The sequence below is a fragment of the Mytilus edulis genome, chromosome 9 (assembly GCF_963676685.1).
Source record: "Mytilus edulis chromosome 9, xbMytEdul2.2, whole genome shotgun sequence".
NCBI classification, from domain to species: domain Eukaryota; kingdom Metazoa; phylum Mollusca; class Bivalvia; order Mytilida; family Mytilidae; genus Mytilus; species Mytilus edulis.
In genome coordinates, this window is record NC_092352.1 from 10,794,297 (window position 1) to 10,814,840 (window position 20,544).

Sequence of the window (20,544 nt, forward strand, 5' to 3'; positions counted from 1 at the left end):
GATTCTTCCCTTCCACGCAACATTTGAAAAGATTTCTTTTTAGATTTATTTGTGGTTGAGAATCGAATTTTGAAATGTTGAACTTCAACCAAAAAATGCGTTTGTTTTCTCCCTCTGACAACAAAGACAAAAGTTTTAAGAAGACAAAAGAACAAAAAGTACATACAATGATGTCTTAAAGCTAGTACATACTTTTGTCTTTAAAAATACAACTGTCGTATAAAGATAAATTTATCGGTTTTCAGGAGCTAAATTGACAACCCGTCATCTTTACAATGGCTTCAATTTTCAAGATTGTAACAAACTAGGTGGCGAAATGGGGAAATAATGCTATGCAGAAGAATCCTGACTGTATAGACGTGTATCATATAACGTTTTTTTTTTTCAATAGTTTCAAATTCATAGCATTTTATTTGTATATTAAACAAAATCCAAAAGTTAAAGGACTGATATCTTACAGATTTTTATGAATTCTTAAGTTGTTAGATATATATCACGTTTTTAAAATCTAGATTTTTAAGGAACCAAAAGTAATAATATCTCACTTTTCCTTTTGACTTTAACAAGGCATCTATCGAGCAGACGGAAAGATGTAAGTTTTACGCATTACAACATCTTCTAAATGAAAAAAATGAAGGTTAACTTTTGCTGAAGGAGTTGAAACCTGAATTTCTCTGTCATTTCTGGATTTTAAAACGGACAATTTCAAATAGGTCTAAATAATGTCATTACCGAAGTGCTGACGGCTGAGTTGATGATACAACATACATTTTTTTAATGAAACAAAAACCATTGTTTAAAAGCTTTGGTCTATTCCAACAACAGATATATGACCGGTTATGGTGATTGTAATATACGTAAATGAAAGTTTTCACATCTACTTTGAAATCTAAATGACATATTGTTTCTTGTATTAGTACATGAATTATAGACTTAATCGGTCGTTGTTATCTTAAAACATCATTGAAAAGTCTGAATCTTAGAAACTTTAACTTTTAATGATAGGTAACGTAACTTTTCCATATATTTTCAATATGTTTATTTGTCTTACATGTAATTTATTGCAAATGTAATTGATTTTCAACATTCAAAAAAGGAGTAAATAGTTATCAAAGGTACCAGGCTTATGATTTAATACGCCAGACGCTCGTTTCGTTTACAAAAAAATTGATTTAATAACCACTTAGGAGTAACAGAAATATCTACGGTCATTACAGTAAATGACGTCTGCTGGTAAAATGTTAGTCCCTTGGGTATTCAAAAACACAGTATTTCAATGTTTCGGAACAGACATGCATTTTCGGATTTATAAACCAATTTAAACCAAGTAAGTTATCTTCTTAAAAATATATCATGTATATAGTTTATTACAGAATTTGTCATGGTTAAGTTGATAACGACTTTTCAGTTACTATTACTGCGTTTATACCTCTACCAGTGAATTGTACACAGAAGCACGTGATTTATGTCTTTTTAATTTGTTTTTGTATTATCAATGAAATTTGCAGTTGTAAAAATCAGATGTCATTTGTAATTACGAATGTATCTCCATTATGCATTGAAATTATTTCCTACCAAAAGTATGGCTATACTATTGGTCCGTTTAGGATTTATCAGCTCTTTAATGTTTGTATAAGGTTTTGGATCTACACAAATATTAGTCATTGAATTTCTTTGTTAGTTAACTTTAGCTTCTAAAAATAATAAGAAGCATGTAAAGCATTTGAACAGAGATGTTTTTGTGATTTATGTTATTTCTTATATGTTTCATTACAAAAAGAGCAACTCATATTGATTCTGTCTGTAACATTTCCATAAGAGATTATGCAAGGAGTGGGTAGAAAGCCATAATTAACAGTATACATTTTAGCCCTAAATTGACGGCAAAGTATGACAGATTTCCTCAATGAATCTTCTTTATATAAGCTTGTGTTTGATTTAGTTTACCTGGTTAATTTTCATCAGTCGTTTTGTATTTTCTTTTCAGTATGCCCTTTATTAAATTTGATTCACGAATTTCCATGTACAGCAGTAGTCGTTATAATGTTGTTTATTGAAAATTAAGCCCGGTTCTCTGTACCGAAGTCACGAAGAAAAATAATACGCTTAATAGGAACACATATGTAAATGAATATTAAAACGAAACAAATTAGCACATAAGTAATCAAAACCGATTTTCATTCATTGAAATGAATATATAGTTGAAATCATAATTGTGTAATTCAGCTAATAGGTTTATGATGCATCATTGTGTGCTTTTATAGGATTGCTAAAATATTGATTCGCAGTGCACATTAACATGCTGGTTCACTCTAAAGTCTGTTTTATGAATTATAAGACGGATTTGCAACTAACTTACTAACTGACATGTAAAAATACCAAATTTAGATTAAGGCAACTGTAGTTTATCATTGATAAAACGAAGTAAATATGAATATTGTGTTAATCGAACGGACTCCAAAAAAGAGCTAAAATTGGTTGACCGTTATGTAATTACCTAATCTAAACTACAAGCCAAATCATTTATGAAATAATGAAAAAAATCACTTAGATGAAAACAAATCTAGATCTAAAGGGTGGGATGAAACTATTGAATGCATAAATGAAACAAATCATCAAAATCGACAAGACGTGTCTGTTCCAGAATACAGAAAGTTCAAATATGAAAAAGTTGTATCTGAAAGTCGATATATCTTGCCTTCATTTATTAACAATTTAGAATAACCTTCTTGTACCTTTTATATAAGAAGTCAAAATTGCAATGATCTATCAAAGTTTCTGATCTCGCTTATAGAATTTATAACTAAGTTATATAATGACGAGAAGGAAACCATATGTTGTTAAAGCACTTATATACTGAGACTGTCAGTAAAGGTTGAAAGACTGAAAATGACTCTATGGTGATATAAATGCTGGAAATAATTGGCTCTTCCTCTTTGCCTGAGAAAAGCTCAAATCGGGAAGTAGTTAAATTGTACTCTGTGATTATTGATATAATATAAGCGCTGATAAGAACGAAGACATTAGGAAAAGAAAATGGAAAAAGTAAATCGTCAAATGGTCAACCTGCTCGAATAGAAAGGTGGATGATAGATATCAAAAAGAAAAATCACAAAAATACTTAACTTAGAGGAAAATCAATTCGGAAAGTCCATAATCACATAGCAAAATCAAATAACAAAACACATCAAAACCGAATGGACAAGAACTGTCATATAAACCTGGTTTTATAGCGCTAACCCTCTCACTTTGATGACAGTCTCATCAAATTCCGTTATATTTACATTGATGCGTTAACTAAACAGACACAATAAATAAAATAGTCAAAATATGGGTACATCAGTCATCATCGTATAACAATTTTAAAAGGAACAATTTAACAGAACACAAAAACATCTATCTACATACACATTCATTGATTTGTGTGTCGGACGTCAGAAAATTTTATACGTCACATATATTTGTCGTTCAATTTGCATACAAACAATTTTAAAAAAAATACCTAGGCAATGTTAGCATACAGGGTTAAAAAATCAAAAGTATGTAAGAATAAATTTCAGAAATAGACCGCGATTTAAAATAGTCCAAACGTTATATATAGAATTTATAAGAATCCACAAATAGTTAATTCACTACGCGATTGAATTATTTTGACGTTTGTGGTTCAACGTATATTGTAATTCATAATAGAAATATATCATAATGACATAAAATAGAAAATCATACTGACGGGATCTTTTAATGTAGAGTCACGTTATAAGAACCAAAGAAATACATAAAGTCGTATATACAAAACACACCACAAAAAAAAATGAAAGGCAATACAAACACATTGACGAGATGTATAAGTACCGAGCCACGTCAAACGGATATCACATAAAACCATTCAACAGTAAAAGTAATATTAATAATAGAACAAAGACAAATGAAAGAACTATAAAACACGTTGTTAAGATGATAAACAACATCAGTACGCATAATCTATACATTAAGACCATGGTGTATTATTTGTGAAGTTGATACGGAATATTTATCAACAAGGTCTTGGTACCTTCCGATGAACTTTTTTTTAGAAAAAGGACGAGACGTTCTTTGACATACCCCTGGTTCAAAGGGATATTAAACTGTAAATGACAACATAATTCTAAAGTGACACACTGAAAAAAAGGGAATTAAAATGCTGTTCCGATTAAACCACCAAGTCCTCCTTTCTGTTGTTTTTGGCCATTAATAACATTAGTTTGGGTAAATTAAAGCTTATTTTTAGTAATTTCTTTACTTTGGAATGTTTATCTTTGAAAACTCAAATATGATTAGCACATGGTCATTTACCTCTAAGTTTCTCAAGATACAAATACCATTTATAAAATTGAGAATGGAAATAGACAATGTTTCAAATAGAAAACAATCCGACCAAAGAGCAAACAACCAAAGGCAACCGATGGGTATTCATGATAGCGAAAACAATTACGACCCGGAGGCGGGCTTCAGCTGACCCAAAAACTCAAATGTGATTTAGTTCAGCGAAAATGGATGTAACACTTAACTCCGTAACAAATACAAGTAATTGAACAAAAGATGAAAAAAAACCATACAAGACTAACAATGTCAAGTTGATCAGGACTTGGGACAGGCGCAAAAGTGGGCGGGACTAAACATTTTCGTGAGATTTCAACCCTCCCCTGTGCGTCTAGGCAATATAGAATAAACAAACACACAGCAATATGCACAGTAAAATTCAGTTGAAAAGATGTCCGAGTCTTATGTCAGACTATGTAGCAGTATGATACATACATTACCAGGGGACTACTTACACTCTTCGTCAAATAAAATTTGCATAAACCCTACCGTTAGCGGTTTAGTATCATACAATCATAAAATACATTAGAAAAATATAAACTTGGTCATGCCAACAACTGATTTAAGAATAAAAGTGTTTATTACGGATGCAAAGACCCTATGAGTTGTTTATTTAAAAAGATCCCTCTTTAATGACTTGACAAAAGTTTCGTAACTGTATCCCTTCTAAATAAGTTTGTTTAAAGGTTTGGTTAGCTTTTGAGGTTAATGACGATATGTTTGTACTGTGTATAGAATATTACCATAAAAGATTGGATGTGAAATACCATTACCATAGGTCTACAAATAACTACTTTATTTAGTGTTGGTGTAATCAAAAGATAACGCAGTTCATTTTCTACTGATCACTAGAAAAGTTCTATGACACGCATTCACATATTTCTGTTTATTTTTTTGTATTTATATTTAGGTACTGGAAAAGAATATGGTCTATCTTTATTTCAATTATCTCAACGAGTGTCTTTTTTAAGCTACGCTTTTGTTCCTCAACATATCAAAGTATAGACTCAGAGCAACCTAGAGTGAACGTAAGGTTGTATAATTGCTTTGAATATAGTTTCTATTTTAATTCATTGGTGTCGTCTTATTACTGAATTATTAAAATTAAGTTTTCCAAACACTAGTATAGCAGGGGTGCTTAACCTTCACGGGTATCATCTCACTTTGATTTTTTTTTCAGGTAACATACCGTTTTGAAAACCTGTATACTCCTGTTGCCTTTAGATACTCCTATAATTGTTTTGGTTAGATTATCAAAGGTTTCAAAATAAGTTTATGTCTCAATCTTTTTAAGCAAATATTTTGATGTAAAGTTCGTGTGTTAACCTCTGGCTTATACTTGTGTTTTACTTGTTAAGGTTACCTATCTCAATTAACTATTATTTCGTCTTTCCATTACTGATATTATCTTGAAATATTCTCAAAGAAATTGAACATCATTAAGTGACATGAAATGGCGATATGCGCATCAAGTGCAGTGATATGGCGCCGTTAATATTATTGATAGTTAGTTAATTGAATGATCATGATATATAAAAAAAAATATTGCATACGATCTGTACAAAATTTGTAAATATAATGAAATAGTTAATGTTTATGATTTTAATACTTTGAAACGACGATTCTCGAGGGTATTATGATTCATCACATCTTTGGTAACACGAATCAGTGCGAAACAATCAATCTTACACTTCCTAATGTTTATGACAGAAACAGCTAACTGGTAAACCAGAATGAAAATAAAGCTTCAATCCCTGAGGTATATTGACAAATTATTGTATTGTTACATTCTCTTTTCAATGATCTATAAATAGCAAGAAAAGCGATAATTGTGCATTTAAGAGAAAAGCAATCATTGACTAAATCTCACATTAGTTATTCCATTCTAAATGTTTTCAGAGTCCATTTGTCAAAGGATGTCATCATTTTAAGAACATTCTTCGTCATATGAATATTTACCAGAACGTTGAAAACAACCTTTGTATATTTCACGTCCAAAGCTCTCTTCCAGATTTACCTTAATCAGCAAAGTAGATATTCGAAAGCCTAGGATGCATAGTACAAGAAGTAATATAACAAATATCCTGAACGCAACGGAAAATTCATAACAGAAAGTCATTTATAAATTCAAATGGCAAAAACAAGTTCAAACAAATTAAACGAATGGTAAACAACTTAAGAACCGAAACACTTGAAATGCTATTTACCATGATATGTGTTAAGTGGCAGGTCCCATTCCACCTTAATGTATTTTAAACCAAGATGAGTTTCAACAATATATTTCAAAATGTATTAAAATTTACAGCATCATTGGAAACATAACCGTGTGTAAAGTGTCAAGCTGTAACAATAATATGCTAATATTTCTGAAAATTACGTCAATTTAAATGCTTAAAAGTGGATCGAAAAAACAATTTAGATTATTTGGTTTTTTTTCTGAAGTGAAGAAATTAAACGTCTTTTAAATACAAATTGGTAAATTTCAGATATTCCCGGGAACTCAAACATGTAAAACGAACCATATCTGACGAAACTGATACTCAACCACAAGCATATTCAATGTTGTACTTGATAACTCTCTTTCTCTTTCTTCGTCGATGTAACATTCTACAATTGCTTCATCGTCACCTTAGTACAATGCAATGTATCAATTTTGACTTACCTTCAGGCAACAGCGCTCATCTTTTTACATAGATCTGACTTTATGATATATCCATATATTCATCGATTGTGTCCGTATTGTCATGATTCACATGATAAAGTGTTGCTTACCAGGAAGCTCAAAAATCGTCCCTTCGAAAATTTTATGGACGTTAATGGTCACGAATTGGTTGACCGTTATAGCTAGAATATCTTTTTTAAAGAAGACAACGGATATGTTCCTATCGTCGTTATCGAAATCACGTCTTTCATTGCTTGTTATATTAATAGTTTTATCATGTACATCTTTTGTAAAGTCATTTTATAAAATTTACTGTTTGCAAAAGTATAAATTATTCTAAATAATAGGGATGTACTGGTACCTTTTGGCACCTTTTTTTTGAACTTTTGGTCCTCGACGCTGTTCAACTTTGTACTTGTTTTGGCTTTCAAACTTTTGTATCTGGGCGTCACTAGTAAGTCTTGTGTGGACAAAATGCACTTCTGGCGTATTAAAATTTTTAAAACTTGTTGCCTTTTGTTAGCTATTATTCGTGTGTTTCTTTGTTAATTGTGTTAAAAATGTCCTGTACCAAGTCAGGAATATGGCCATTATTATATTATAGTTCGTTTATGTGTGTGTTACATTTTAACGTTGTGTTTTCGTTGTGTCGTTTATCTTATTTTTGAGTGTGAATTTACATTACTATAAGACGTGTCACGTTACTTATCTATCCCAAATTCATGTATTTGGTTTTGATGTTATATTTGTTATTCTCATAGGATATTGTCTAATGCGTAGTCCGTTTCTTTGTGTGTGTGTGTGTGTGTTACATTTTAATGTTTTGTCGTTGTTCTCCTCTTATATTTAATGCGTTTCCCTCAGTTTTAGTTTGTTACCCCGATTCTGTTTTTTGTCCATGGATTTATGAGTTTTGAACAGCGGTATACTACTGTTGCCTTTATTTATCCCATCAATCAAATCAGACCTTGGCTAATTCATAATTTTAAAATGGTGTGCATATCGTATGTGACTTACTGCTTCAGAATGTAGCGTGAAGCAATAACATTGTTTAATTTGTTTGTTTGTAACAACTTCCATTACTAATTAGTCTTATATTATTATAAGACAGCTTTTGTTTCTTTTTATGCTCATGTTATATCCGATCGATTTAGTCCGATCATAAAAAGAAATCAGTCCACACTAACCTCATCTATTTTAGGAACTGCATCACGCATCAAGCATATTTTGTGGTCGTGGTCAAGAGTTACTTCCTTTCTTAGATTGTCTCTCTAATGAACGAATACATATATTTATTTACAACAATTGTTGGCTTTAGAATTAAGAAGGTGTGGATATTTGAGACATCGACTAAACATAACGACACAACAGATTAAAAATATAGATCTATGAACATCAGCCTCACTTGAACTTTTGTGAATAGTTGTCTCATCGACAATCATATCACATCTTCTACTGTTGGGGAACATGGTAAATGCTTCATTTTATGATAAGTTTATTTAAAATGCCCAACCTTAAAGTTTACTTGAAATCATTTACGCTTTATATATGAGGATTTTAGATTTCGTTGTCCAACATTACATTTTTTCATCTTTACTTTAAGTTATGTGTTCGTCTTTTATAGGTGTATCAGATGTGCAACTTGTACCTCGCTTTGATAAAAATGAGATTGAAAAAGAGGAATGTTCCAAAGAGACATCATCCAGACGAAAGGGCAGAAAACAGCCGAAGGCCAGCAATGGTTTTTTTTTTTCAATTAAGGCATATCGGTCATCTTTATTGGAAATCATATTTTCTTCGATTTAATAACAGTATAGTCATCGTTTAAAACTTCAGTTGCATGCTATAATACGATTTAGAATTATTATAAAAGATTATATCATTTTGTATTTTTACATGTGATGGCTTTGAGCTTTTGATTTTGACATTCGATAGGGAACCTTCCGTTTCGAATTTTCGAATTTTCTGTGGAATTCGGTACCGAATTGCAAGAAAAAATCAAAAGGAGGAAGTCAATAAAAGCTGATTAAAAAACCCCCGCTATCAATCAACTGAAGTGATCATGCAAGTATAACACCCCTTGCCATATTCCCGATTTATTACAGTCATTTTCCGGAGAAAATGAAGGGAATTACCTTGGTTTTATAACCAGCAAAACCTACCACTTGCATGAAAGTAATATATACATGTATTTCCATTATATTGACTTTGGGTGAGCAAACCAAATAGACATGAAACGTCAAAATGTCAACAGACATTGTTCACCCGTGTAATCTACCTAAAATCATATCATTATCAAATCAATGAATTGAACGTTATCATGTACAACAATTTCAGTGTTGCAGTACGACCTAACTTAACAAATCATAGCAAATCTAATCTAGAGTATTATTGAGTGCTGATACAATTAGTGTGATTTGTCACTTGATTAATCACGTCGTCAGCTGTAATTCCATAGAAAGGAATAAATAGTATTGGTGCAGTTGTACTCAAAGGTATAATATTTTCTGTGAATGTCATACATATCTAATTATTTTGAATAACTACTTATGAACTATCAAAAAGAGTTGTTCTTTCTGTTGATCTTAAAACAAAACCCTACACAAATAATTTATCTTAATCGATGCAAATGTGATCTGTATTCCCCAAAAAATTACTTGTATAAAACCATTCAAACGGGAAAACCAACGGTGTAATCTTCATGTATATAAAAAACGAGAAACGAGAAACACGTATGAACCATCTCAACAAATGTCTGTATAGTTTGTACATTTTTATCATAACGCAAGATAACACACGAAATAAGAATCTTATTAGCAAGGCTATGAAGAATATCAATATTGAAATGCATTGTTATGTTCATCATTCACCTCATGTTCTTCTTTTTTCTATAAGAAATTCCCATTCAACCAAATCTAAAGAAACGTTCTAGAATATTTAGCAAAATGGGTAATCCATGGCACACGCATTATGTATTTGTAGTATGTTACTATAGAACTGGATGCTATATGTATTGTATTGTAAAATGATAAACCAAACAGTTTATTTTTACCAGCATAATATAGTTTTCAGCTTAAATATCTGAAATAAGAAATATTACCACTACCTTTGATATAGTATGCTAATGTATTGGTATATAGTAAACTAAAACTGATAAGCATTTATATTCTTTATTATTGCAAATGAATATATATATATAAAACGTAAGCGGAAGTAAACAATGAGTTCATGATATTACACAACTTTGTCTTTTTACAAGAGATTGCGATGATAATGAAACTGGCATAGACATCCGTCTCCGAATTAAATCCGGACTTAATGAATTAGAAAATTTAGACAGCCGTAACAGTTCTTGAAAAATTCCTACAATGTTCGTATTTTCCTTAGCTGAAGCCTGTACAAAGCCTGATTCCCAGTCTACACAAGCTATTGATTCAATTGTTTCTGTGTCGATTGTCGGCACATCAGTGTTTATATCAGATTTATTTCCCACTATAACTATGGGCACTTTACCACGCTGAGATATGATTTCTTCTCGTAGTTTTTGTACCTCATCAAATGAAGTCATGTCCGTTACTGCATACACTAAAACAAATGCATCACTGGTCGTTATCGCTAACTTTCTCATGGCGGGAAATTCCCTATGTCCAGCAGTATCCAGAATATCTAATGTCAGTTTAATGCCTCCAATGTTATACTGTCCTCGGTGTAATTCCTCTACTGTCTCTTTATATTCACTATTAAACCTTTCGTATAAAAATTGTGATATGATTGATGATTTACCCACACCAGCAGCTCCGAGTACAACAATTCTATAATGTACCTCATTTGATGCTGCTCCCTGACTGCCGGATCTCTGACGATTGGACGCCATGTCTGAAAAGAAAAAAAAAAGAACTTGTTTAAAAAAAACTGCACTCGTTCAAAAAGATGTGAAGTAGTATGAATAGATACATGGTAAATACATTCTGTTTAGTTTTATACATTACAGAGTTGAAAACATTACTAATAAAATTTTCACGTAAATTCTCGTGTATATTGAACTTCTTCACAACAGTACAAAGTACTTTTTTTTTAATTTGTATACTATAATAAGTATGCTGTTTAAAAACGCTCGAAAAGCCGCATTTTTTGTACAAGCAATTTTTTTCTCTAGATATAATTGACACAATAATATAAAATAGTAAAACGACAAAATTGTCGAACTGTCATTCAAAATGAAAAGTTCTCTTTCAAATGGCAAAGTTAAAAGCTCAAACACATTAAAAGAATTGAAAACAACTGACATATTACTGACTTGGTACATGTATTTCCTAATATAGAATATGGTGGGTTAAACATTGTTTTATAGCTAGCTTAACCACTCACTTGTCTGGTATGATAGTGGTGGTTAGAGTCGAACCTGATTGTGATATCGAAAAAGAGATGGTTTAGAGTGATTTTTTTTAAATTTTATTAAAATACATTATTTTATCAACGATATGGCATAAAACAATCATATTCAATAGTTATAACGTTTGATACATGCAATAACAAAATTAGCTTACCTTTAGTCAAAGCTCCACAATCAGTGGTTGAGAAGTGGGAAGTATAATAGTTCTACTGCAAATTATCTTATATGTAGACATGTAAATCAATAATTTCATTAACGAGAATAACCACATCCCTTTCATCGCTTATTGGAGAAAGAAAACACATTGTAAAATACGTATGCAACAAAGCGAAAGGGAGGTCAAATTAAACACTTTTCATAAATAATTTGTTGCTATTTCTTTATAATACCATATATAATGTTTTTGAATAATTGTTCAAAATCCATAGAACTAAAAATCATTTCTACTTTAATCAAGTAATATGCCTTAATACGTAATACCTTGCGGGCTGTTTATGGGTGATGTTATTAAGCCTTGTTTAACACAACATTGTTGTATAAACTGAATTAGGAAAATATAATTATTTCTATCCATTCCAATTAAAAAAGAAAACATTATTGCCAAGAGGTTTCTCATATTACTTCCTTTTTTGTTGTTGGTAAAGTGTATAAGCGAACTTGTGTTATATGCGTGAATAAGACGGAAACCTAGTGACACATAAAAAGCAACAGACATCAAGAACCCACCGTAAAGTCTTCAAAATTTTGTCAAGACATTTTAGACAAGTGTCTATAATACAACATGTCAATCTCTTACTGATTCCAGAAAAATGGTGCGTAAAGATCACCGTGTGTCTCAACAACCTGCCAACACCAATAATAACGTATTTTTTTAATTACGATCTTGTCTAACATTGCTTCGAAATACATAAAGGCAACAGTAGTATACCGCTGTTCAAAACTCATAAATCCATGGACAAAAAACAAAATCGGGGTAACAAACTAAATCCGAGGGAAACGCATTAAATATAAGAGGAGAACAACGTCACAACACTAAAATGTAACACACACAGAAACGGACCAAGCATCAGACAAAATCCCACGAGAATAACAAATATAACATTAAAACCAAATACATGAATTTGGGATAGACAAGTACCGAGACACGTCTTATCGCAAGGTGAAACTACACTCAAAAAGTGATTACTGTTCAAGGTTAATACTGAACGAAACTGTAGATAATTTGAAAAAATATGAATTTTAACCATTGCTTGAATGAGTTCACAATTTTATATCGCACAGAAGAATATTACGAATCACTGGTCTTTTTGTGTAACATGATTTTCATAATAACAGTAATTGCATTAAAATTACAAGATGGTTATGCTTGAGAAATCTAACGGCCTGATTTAGATACAAAACAATGAACGAAAAATAAATTTGATACACAGCAACAAACGACAACCAAAGTCCGTTTAAGTTGTATAAGTCTTCAAAAATAAGATAATTAAAAATTGACAGTTTACATTAAATAGTCGATTCTGCATCCCTCTTTTATTGATATACGAACTCTGACAATGATTGAAATTTTTTTTGTCAACAATTGAAAATGACACTTTATGTAAGCAGAAGACAGACGAATGACGTCTGGACTCACAGTTTTAACAAGTATAAGGTGGTTTTTATGAAAATCAAACGAGCCAAATAGTTTTTGGTAAAGAAGTTTGGTACCACCTTAAGACATATTTTTTTTTGTGCAAATCTCCGTTTTGAGCTTATTAAAGTAGCACAATACAAAGATTTTATAACTCCAACTCCCAAGTTTTAAAATGCTGTAACTTTTTTAATAAAGCTTGAAAATTTATAAAAGTGGTAGTTTTGGATAGCTAACAGATTACTCTTTCAAATAAATGCAATGTTAGTATTATGCAACAATTTTGTAACCAATTATAATGTTAACTGTGTCTAAAATATTTTTCACCAAATTTCCACTTTCAAATGAAATTAGCTTCTGCATAGGTATCCCTAGAGGGTTGATTTTATTATATGTTGTTCCTATGGCCATTATCTACAAAAGGGTGTCTCAGATTTCAGATAGAATGTATAGAACAAATTTTACACCTAATTAAACATTATCTTCTTTTATTTGGTTAGGATGTTTACACTAATGACGGATTTATGAGAGAATGGAATATCATAGAGACAATCTGAGACACCCTTTTGAAGCCCAAAATGTGTTGATTAAGATTTCATTAAAATTTTCTGTATAGTTAAAGAGATGATAGAGCTAAATTCATTCAAGTGAACTTACCCAGATTTTGCCATTAATTACATAATAATTGATTACATAATGATTGCATAATAAAAATATTGCATTCATTTAAAAGATAAATCTTTTATCTATCTATATATACCTCTTTTATTATTTTCTATGCATTCATAATGCCCGCGTCACACTGTCCCGATTTTTATATACGATGGACACCCGAATGCAAAAATTGTAAGTTCGTACGAAGTTGTCTCGATCTCGTTAAAATACAAAAAAGTGACCGAAGCAAGTACGATGAATAACGAAGTCTATACGATGGTGCCGAAATTATATACGATAGCAAAAGATTGACATACGAAGGTTAACCGAAGACGGATATTTAAGCTTCATATCTCAGCCGAAGCCTACACGATGGATCACGAAGGCTACACGATGGATTACGAAGGCTACACGATGGATTACGATGATGATGCGATGTCCATACGATGTCTAAAAGACGTCGTGTATATAGCTTACGATGCAAAATATGACATATAGAAAACAAAATGGTTATGGAGTAAACATTCGTGTGACATCAACTCAGACGATACATAAAAAATCAGAATAATGAAGAAAAAGTTGGTTTCCCTATATACGTGTACCTGCAGTGTTGGTGTACGAGGCGCGTTTATGATTTTCATTATGTTACTTGATATGAAAAATTGACAAAAAAATAATATTTTACTTGTAAAAGTAAATCCTGAGCCTGTAATAGCTGCTCTTCTTGTTCCATTTGAATTAATAGAAACAACGCTGTCGCGTTCTTGTTCTCATAGAATCATATGATATGAGCTCCATGTTTTGTGAACGTCTTTCTTAACTGTCGTATTAGACTGACCAGTGCATATCGCGCATGGCACTTTAAATGTATTTTAGCGCAAAAATGAACTTACATTTAGCTGGATTTATTGCCGTCGTAGTTTCATCTTGTCGCCTTCGTACTTTTATTCGATGGCAACACGACGGGATTACGAGGTCTTCACGAAGTCGTGTTGCCATCGTAAGACCTTCGGGTAGCTTCGTGATTCATTCGTGTAGACATCGTAATGTCAAAACTGCCCGATGGAAACGATGGAAACACGAATGCAATACGATGTTCAAAGATGCATTTCCGGTGACATTACGATGGTGAGGATGGTGATACGAACTCAGTACGAACCCTCGACATCGGACGCACCTTCCGGGATTTTTTAACATGTTAAAAAATTTAGAACTCTTCCCGAAGTTGTCCCCGAAGGCTAGAAAAAGTGGCCGATGGTTCTACGATGGTTAAAGATGGCACTACGAATAGCCCGATCTGGATACGATCAGTCCCGATTTTGAAAATTTCCATAATCGTGTTGCCATCGGCGTAAAAATCGGGACAGTGTGACGCGGGCATTAGAAAGTTACAGCATTTCAAAGGTTAGTGATTGGAAGTAAAAAAATCTTTGTATTGTGCTACCTTAAGCAACAATAGGTGGAGACTTAATGAGCCCTTTTTATATTTTAGAATATTTAGAATATATGTAATGTATCCTTTTACTGATATAAATCTTGAAAATTATTTTGACATATGCACTTCCAATATGTGCATATTATTTTCACAGAGATCAAAAATGAAAGACTTGTATCATTACGGAAAATATTTTTTAAAAACAAAATTCAAACTTCTGCTGCTGCAGAGATGCAGAAGTCTTATTTTTTATGGAAACATGTTAATTTTCTTTTACCTTTTGACATAAATGAAAATAAACTAATCCTTAACAGGCATACATAATTTGTCTGTGGTGTTTTGAAAAGCAGAATATTTTTAAATCTTATTTCATTACATTGAATGTTATAAACAAACGAACAAATACAAATCTTTAATATATAACAAGATCGACGTTTCATCCATGCATTCTGCAATCACATGCTGACATAAAATATTATTGAAGGGGCATTTTTCTGTGAAGCGGTAGGGCCAATTTCATCAGAAATATGTTCTCATTAGAGTAATTTAAAATAAATATCAACATTTTAAAAAGTAAACTCTAGCAACTTTATAAGTATATTTTGACAGGTGGTAACAAAACATTATGTCGTATATCTGAAAAAAGACCCTCATTTTAAAGATATGTAATGGATGCCTTACAACTGTATTATTGCATAATCATAGCACATACGTTTCGCTGTCACTGTATATATGCGCTACGAGCGTCATTGAAGGTAACCGAATGGTAAAAAAAAAGTATCTGCTTAAATAATCACACAAATTCCATAAAATTATCCTTTATTCAATAATTGAGTTAACCTTTATGGAAGTTAGAGTTTGACAGTTATATAATACAAGAACGTGTTAAAACAGCTCTGGTTCCATGTTTGACAAAACAATTTGTTGTATCGCTTGTGAACATGCTAAATTCAAGTAGAAATTTTCTGACACTTGCCATCAAATTAATTCGTCACTCTTGAGGAAAATTGTTGAGTAAACATTAAATTGTAAATTCGTCACTCTTGAGGAAAATTGTTGAATAAACATTGAATTGTATATGTCTTTGTCTTTTAATTCAATAACAGCGACATAAACTTCCCTTGAACTGATATTCCGGGAATACTCTATTTTCATTAATAAATTAATAAATTGAAAACACGTGAAATAAATTTAGAAAACTTTAATAAAGTTAGCATCATCAGTTTTATTTAAATTTAAATGAAACATAAATAAGTTAATTTGTTTTTACAATGACTTTTATCAAACTCTGGGCGTCCATATCGTGATGTATGTTTAATCAATGTTATTGTAAAGTTTAATGAAATTCTTTCCATTTCATGGTAGAAAAACATTCATTTTATGAACAAAATATGACTTAACTCTGACTTGTGGAAAGTAAACAATACTTCTCTGCGTGACACATAACGTACAATTCTTGGTTTTAGTATAACGACACAATGTAAACACCATGAAATGAATAATAATGATCATGTTCTAGTTTGTCTACAATTTACATGTTTTACAAATGTCTCGCTTCAAGAGTAAATATAACTGTTGTGCATGCGTTTCATTTGAAACTATACTGGACATTTGAGTCAATTTTCAACTCTTTCATACTTTTAATACATATGATATTTTTTTGTAATTTTCTCTTTCAGTTGAATTCGGCCCGATACTGTTTTTTTTAATTTGATTTGTAAATAAAGACATAATCTGACAATATCAGATAGTGACACAGACGGAAGACATTCGACAATATCAACTCAACTTGGACTCAATCGTCATAAAAACAGCAATGAAACGTTCTCTAGATCAGACCTATTCAACAGATAACCGTTGAGACACCGTTTAAACAACACAGAATTTTGAAGCGATTTTTTTTCCGATAAAACAGAATGCAGTGTGTCTATGTCACGGCTGTAATCCGACTAGACATACATACATGCACTGACATTATCCTGAAATACTTAATCGAGTGTCGATTAAAAGAATGACATGATATATAGATATAAGAAGATGTGGTATAAGTGCCAATAAGAAAGCTTGAAAGTATCAGACTAACAAAGCACCAACTGTGTTATGTGGTTTAAAGTCTCATATAATTGGTGAAATGTTTGCGTCTAAGTCTGGTCGTTTGTCTTTTCATTTGATTGTTCTGTGTAATTTTTTCACTTCCGGGATTCATGATTTACGATTGTTCCCCTTGTTCTCTGTAAATATCACTAATATAAAAAAAAAAGAACATTTTGTTTTATATATAGAAGTATTTCTATTAAAGGGGCATAACCTGACAAATTCATGTCCACCGAAATGAATCAAACTGTCAAATTTTATTTATAACCAACTCATATATCAGAATTACAAAAGTTGCAGAGGAAGCATTAATAAACACAAACAACCCTATTTTATTATAACAAATACAGAAATAAGTGAATGTGAATTGTAGAGTAGCCAAGAATAAAGTGCAATAATTTAGTAGAAAATATTCCTTCCTGAGATTCAGTTAGCAATTACTGATATAGTTTGTCTTCCTGGGAACATTTAAGTGAACCACGGCTCAAAACATCAATCAAGCTCAATTTGATCATTCAAAATTGACAATGTTTTAGGGAATTAAATTGTTAAAAGGGTAAAAGTTCAACATGAAAGTACTCTTAAGCTCTCTACTATCTGAATGTCAGGGAAATCAAATTATTCTGGATTTCAATGATTTGGAATATAATCAAGAAAAAACTTGCGATTCAATTTCAATGAAAAATCTTGTCATGTGTAAGATTTGAAAAAAAACTTTTTTGAATACGGCAATAATTTTTAAATTAAAGTTGAAACAAACAGCACCATGCTTCAAGGAAATATGAACAGACAAACAACAATTCACAAAACACTGTACAGAAAACAAACAAACAATTAACACCGGGATTGCACGTATGTTCTTCTAGAGGGCAAGTTGTGTCTCTTCAACAAGTGACACTCTTCTTTTTGCTTATGGGAAGTTTTAAGCCGGTATAGAGTACGTGATTTCATAAGAAATAATGTTTAATTATAACTACCACAAGTGTTACATCGCCGTGATTTAGTGTTAGATAGTTTGTTATTGCTGCTATTTATTAAAACGTAATTTTACTGTTACACAATAATAGCTTAAAGTCTAACCTCTTACTCTTATTGTTTTCACTATCATAATTTTTTTTATGGAAACACATAATCTTTTATTTTGTCTTCTTCAGTTAAAAATGGTAAAGATCTACATAAAATTACCATTGTATCCGTGCTTTAATATTTAAGATTTGAACTGATGTTTTTCTTTCCAGTTCAGTCTGAGAGTACATTGGTTTACAGAAGAAGTATGGACGATAGATACATGAAGGTAAAAGATATGAACGAAATATTCATATAAAGTTCATATTTTACAATTTGAGAAAAAAATACATTTTCCAAAATCAAAATGATTGATGTAATAATAATTAACAAGATTTTTTGCTACCACCAAATCATGGTACGTCACATCCGGTTGTATACAAAAGTATGTCTAAAAAAATAACCCTTGAATTTGACAGTTGTAGAAAATTTACCCTGAATTTCAATGAACCTAAATATTTCTGAGTCATAAACATGTATGTTGGGTGTCTGAAAGCATCATTCTTTTTTTTATTTGATGGTCTTATAAAATATTTTGGAAAGTTAAGGTTACATAGTTACCAAAGCAGTTAACCAGTAAATGACAGTGAAAAAATTAAGTTGTTCACTTCCGGTGATGGTTACCTTATTATATGCAATGAAATGTAGTGTGAAATTTTCACTGTGACACTGGAAAGGATTAAACTTTATTCATACAAAGCATTTCTTTTGTTAAAATAAAGGTAAATAATGTACAATTTTAAAACAAAATGCCAATTTAACAAAGACTAATAGAGGAAAATCAATGATGGTATTACACCTTTACATTTCTTTTAAAATAAAGTTTTTTATATAATTTCGAGGGTCTTTTGTTTGGTACATCATTTCCTAATCATCAATACAACCTTCAAAACGGTGTTCAAAAGACGTCAAGTAATTCAATCAAAGTTCCCTAAAATATAAAGTATAATTCTCATGTTTAAACAGACCTACTGCTTTTAAAAAATATCCAATCATTCTAATAACGCTAATAATTGTCAGCGGCTCCTGAATGTACTAACACGATATGCAATTATTACTTCTTCTGTATTGCATGAATTTTATATTTCGTCCTGTCATACACTAATTATGTTCCTTGGCAGAAATAATTAGTCCTTAGATCAAACTCTTGCCCTATTTATTTTCTCATGCAAAGGGTGACGGAGAGTTTAGTTAGAAAAGTAATACCAGGGATTCTAAGTACAGTAAAGACATTTCTAAATTGTTATTTTTTCTTTATTATTTTTGTTTAATTGCAAAGTGATTGTAATTAAAAAGAATAGGAAGAAACAATAACTATATAAGAGTTTGGTATATTGTATAGACAGCAAAATATAGTTGAAGGTTGTGTGTAGCCCACTAGAGCTTGGTACATTGTATATAGATAAAAATGGGGAATGTGCCAAAGAGACAGCAACCCGGTATCTATGTAACACTCCCAAACGTGTCCTTTCCCCCAAACGTTTCCGAGTCCCCCACACGTGTCTATTTCCCCATAACGTGTCCGTAATATTCAATATCCCCAAACGTATTCGATTTCAGAACCCCAAAACCTGTCCGGTAATTGTTATTCGCCAAAATGTGTCTACTATTACACGCCAGAACGTCTTTACGTCTTTTAGCGTTAATACACTCATTTCCCGAATGAAATTACGTTTACGGCTATTCTATGATGGAGGACACAGTTGATGAAGTGGTCATTTATTAGCATTAGTTTCTTCAATGCCAGTTATTAATGATTATCATAATTGTAAATTCAAACTGTAACATATGGATAAACTTTTGACTGTATTTGCTTATTGGCCAGTTGCAAGTATTTCATGCTCATTTTGAGCGAACATACAAATAATTCTTGTACAGTTGAATTAATCGTTTACTATGTTAATTATTTTGTACTAATAAACTGCGATGATGCTTTTATATTAATCCGAATATTTCACGGCGAGCTTTCAGCAAAATTTACTTCCTTTTTCAACTCTCAGTCTGGTATTGTAAAAGCTCTTAAAATTATAAACTAGTTGTCAGGTTTTTTTTAAAATAAAGTTTAGGTTTCGAGCATCCCTACAGACACACGAACAAGAGACATAACGTTAGTGTCAAATATTTCATGCATTATTTGAACGATATTATGTTAGCAAAAAATACATTTGTCCTTTCGGGGCCTTTTATAGCTGATTATGCGGTATGGGCTTTACTCATTGTTGAAGGCCGTACGGTGACCTATAGTTGTT

The 20,544-nt window shown here is 31.5% G+C and overlaps 1 pseudogene; it reads right to left on the reverse strand.

Moving 5' to 3' along the window:
• Positions 1 to 10,177: 10,177 nt before the first annotated feature.
• Positions 10,178 to 11,609, reverse strand: LOC139490260 (GTP-binding protein Rhes pseudogene; annotated as a pseudogene).
• Positions 11,610 to 20,544: the final 8,935 nt, after the last annotated feature.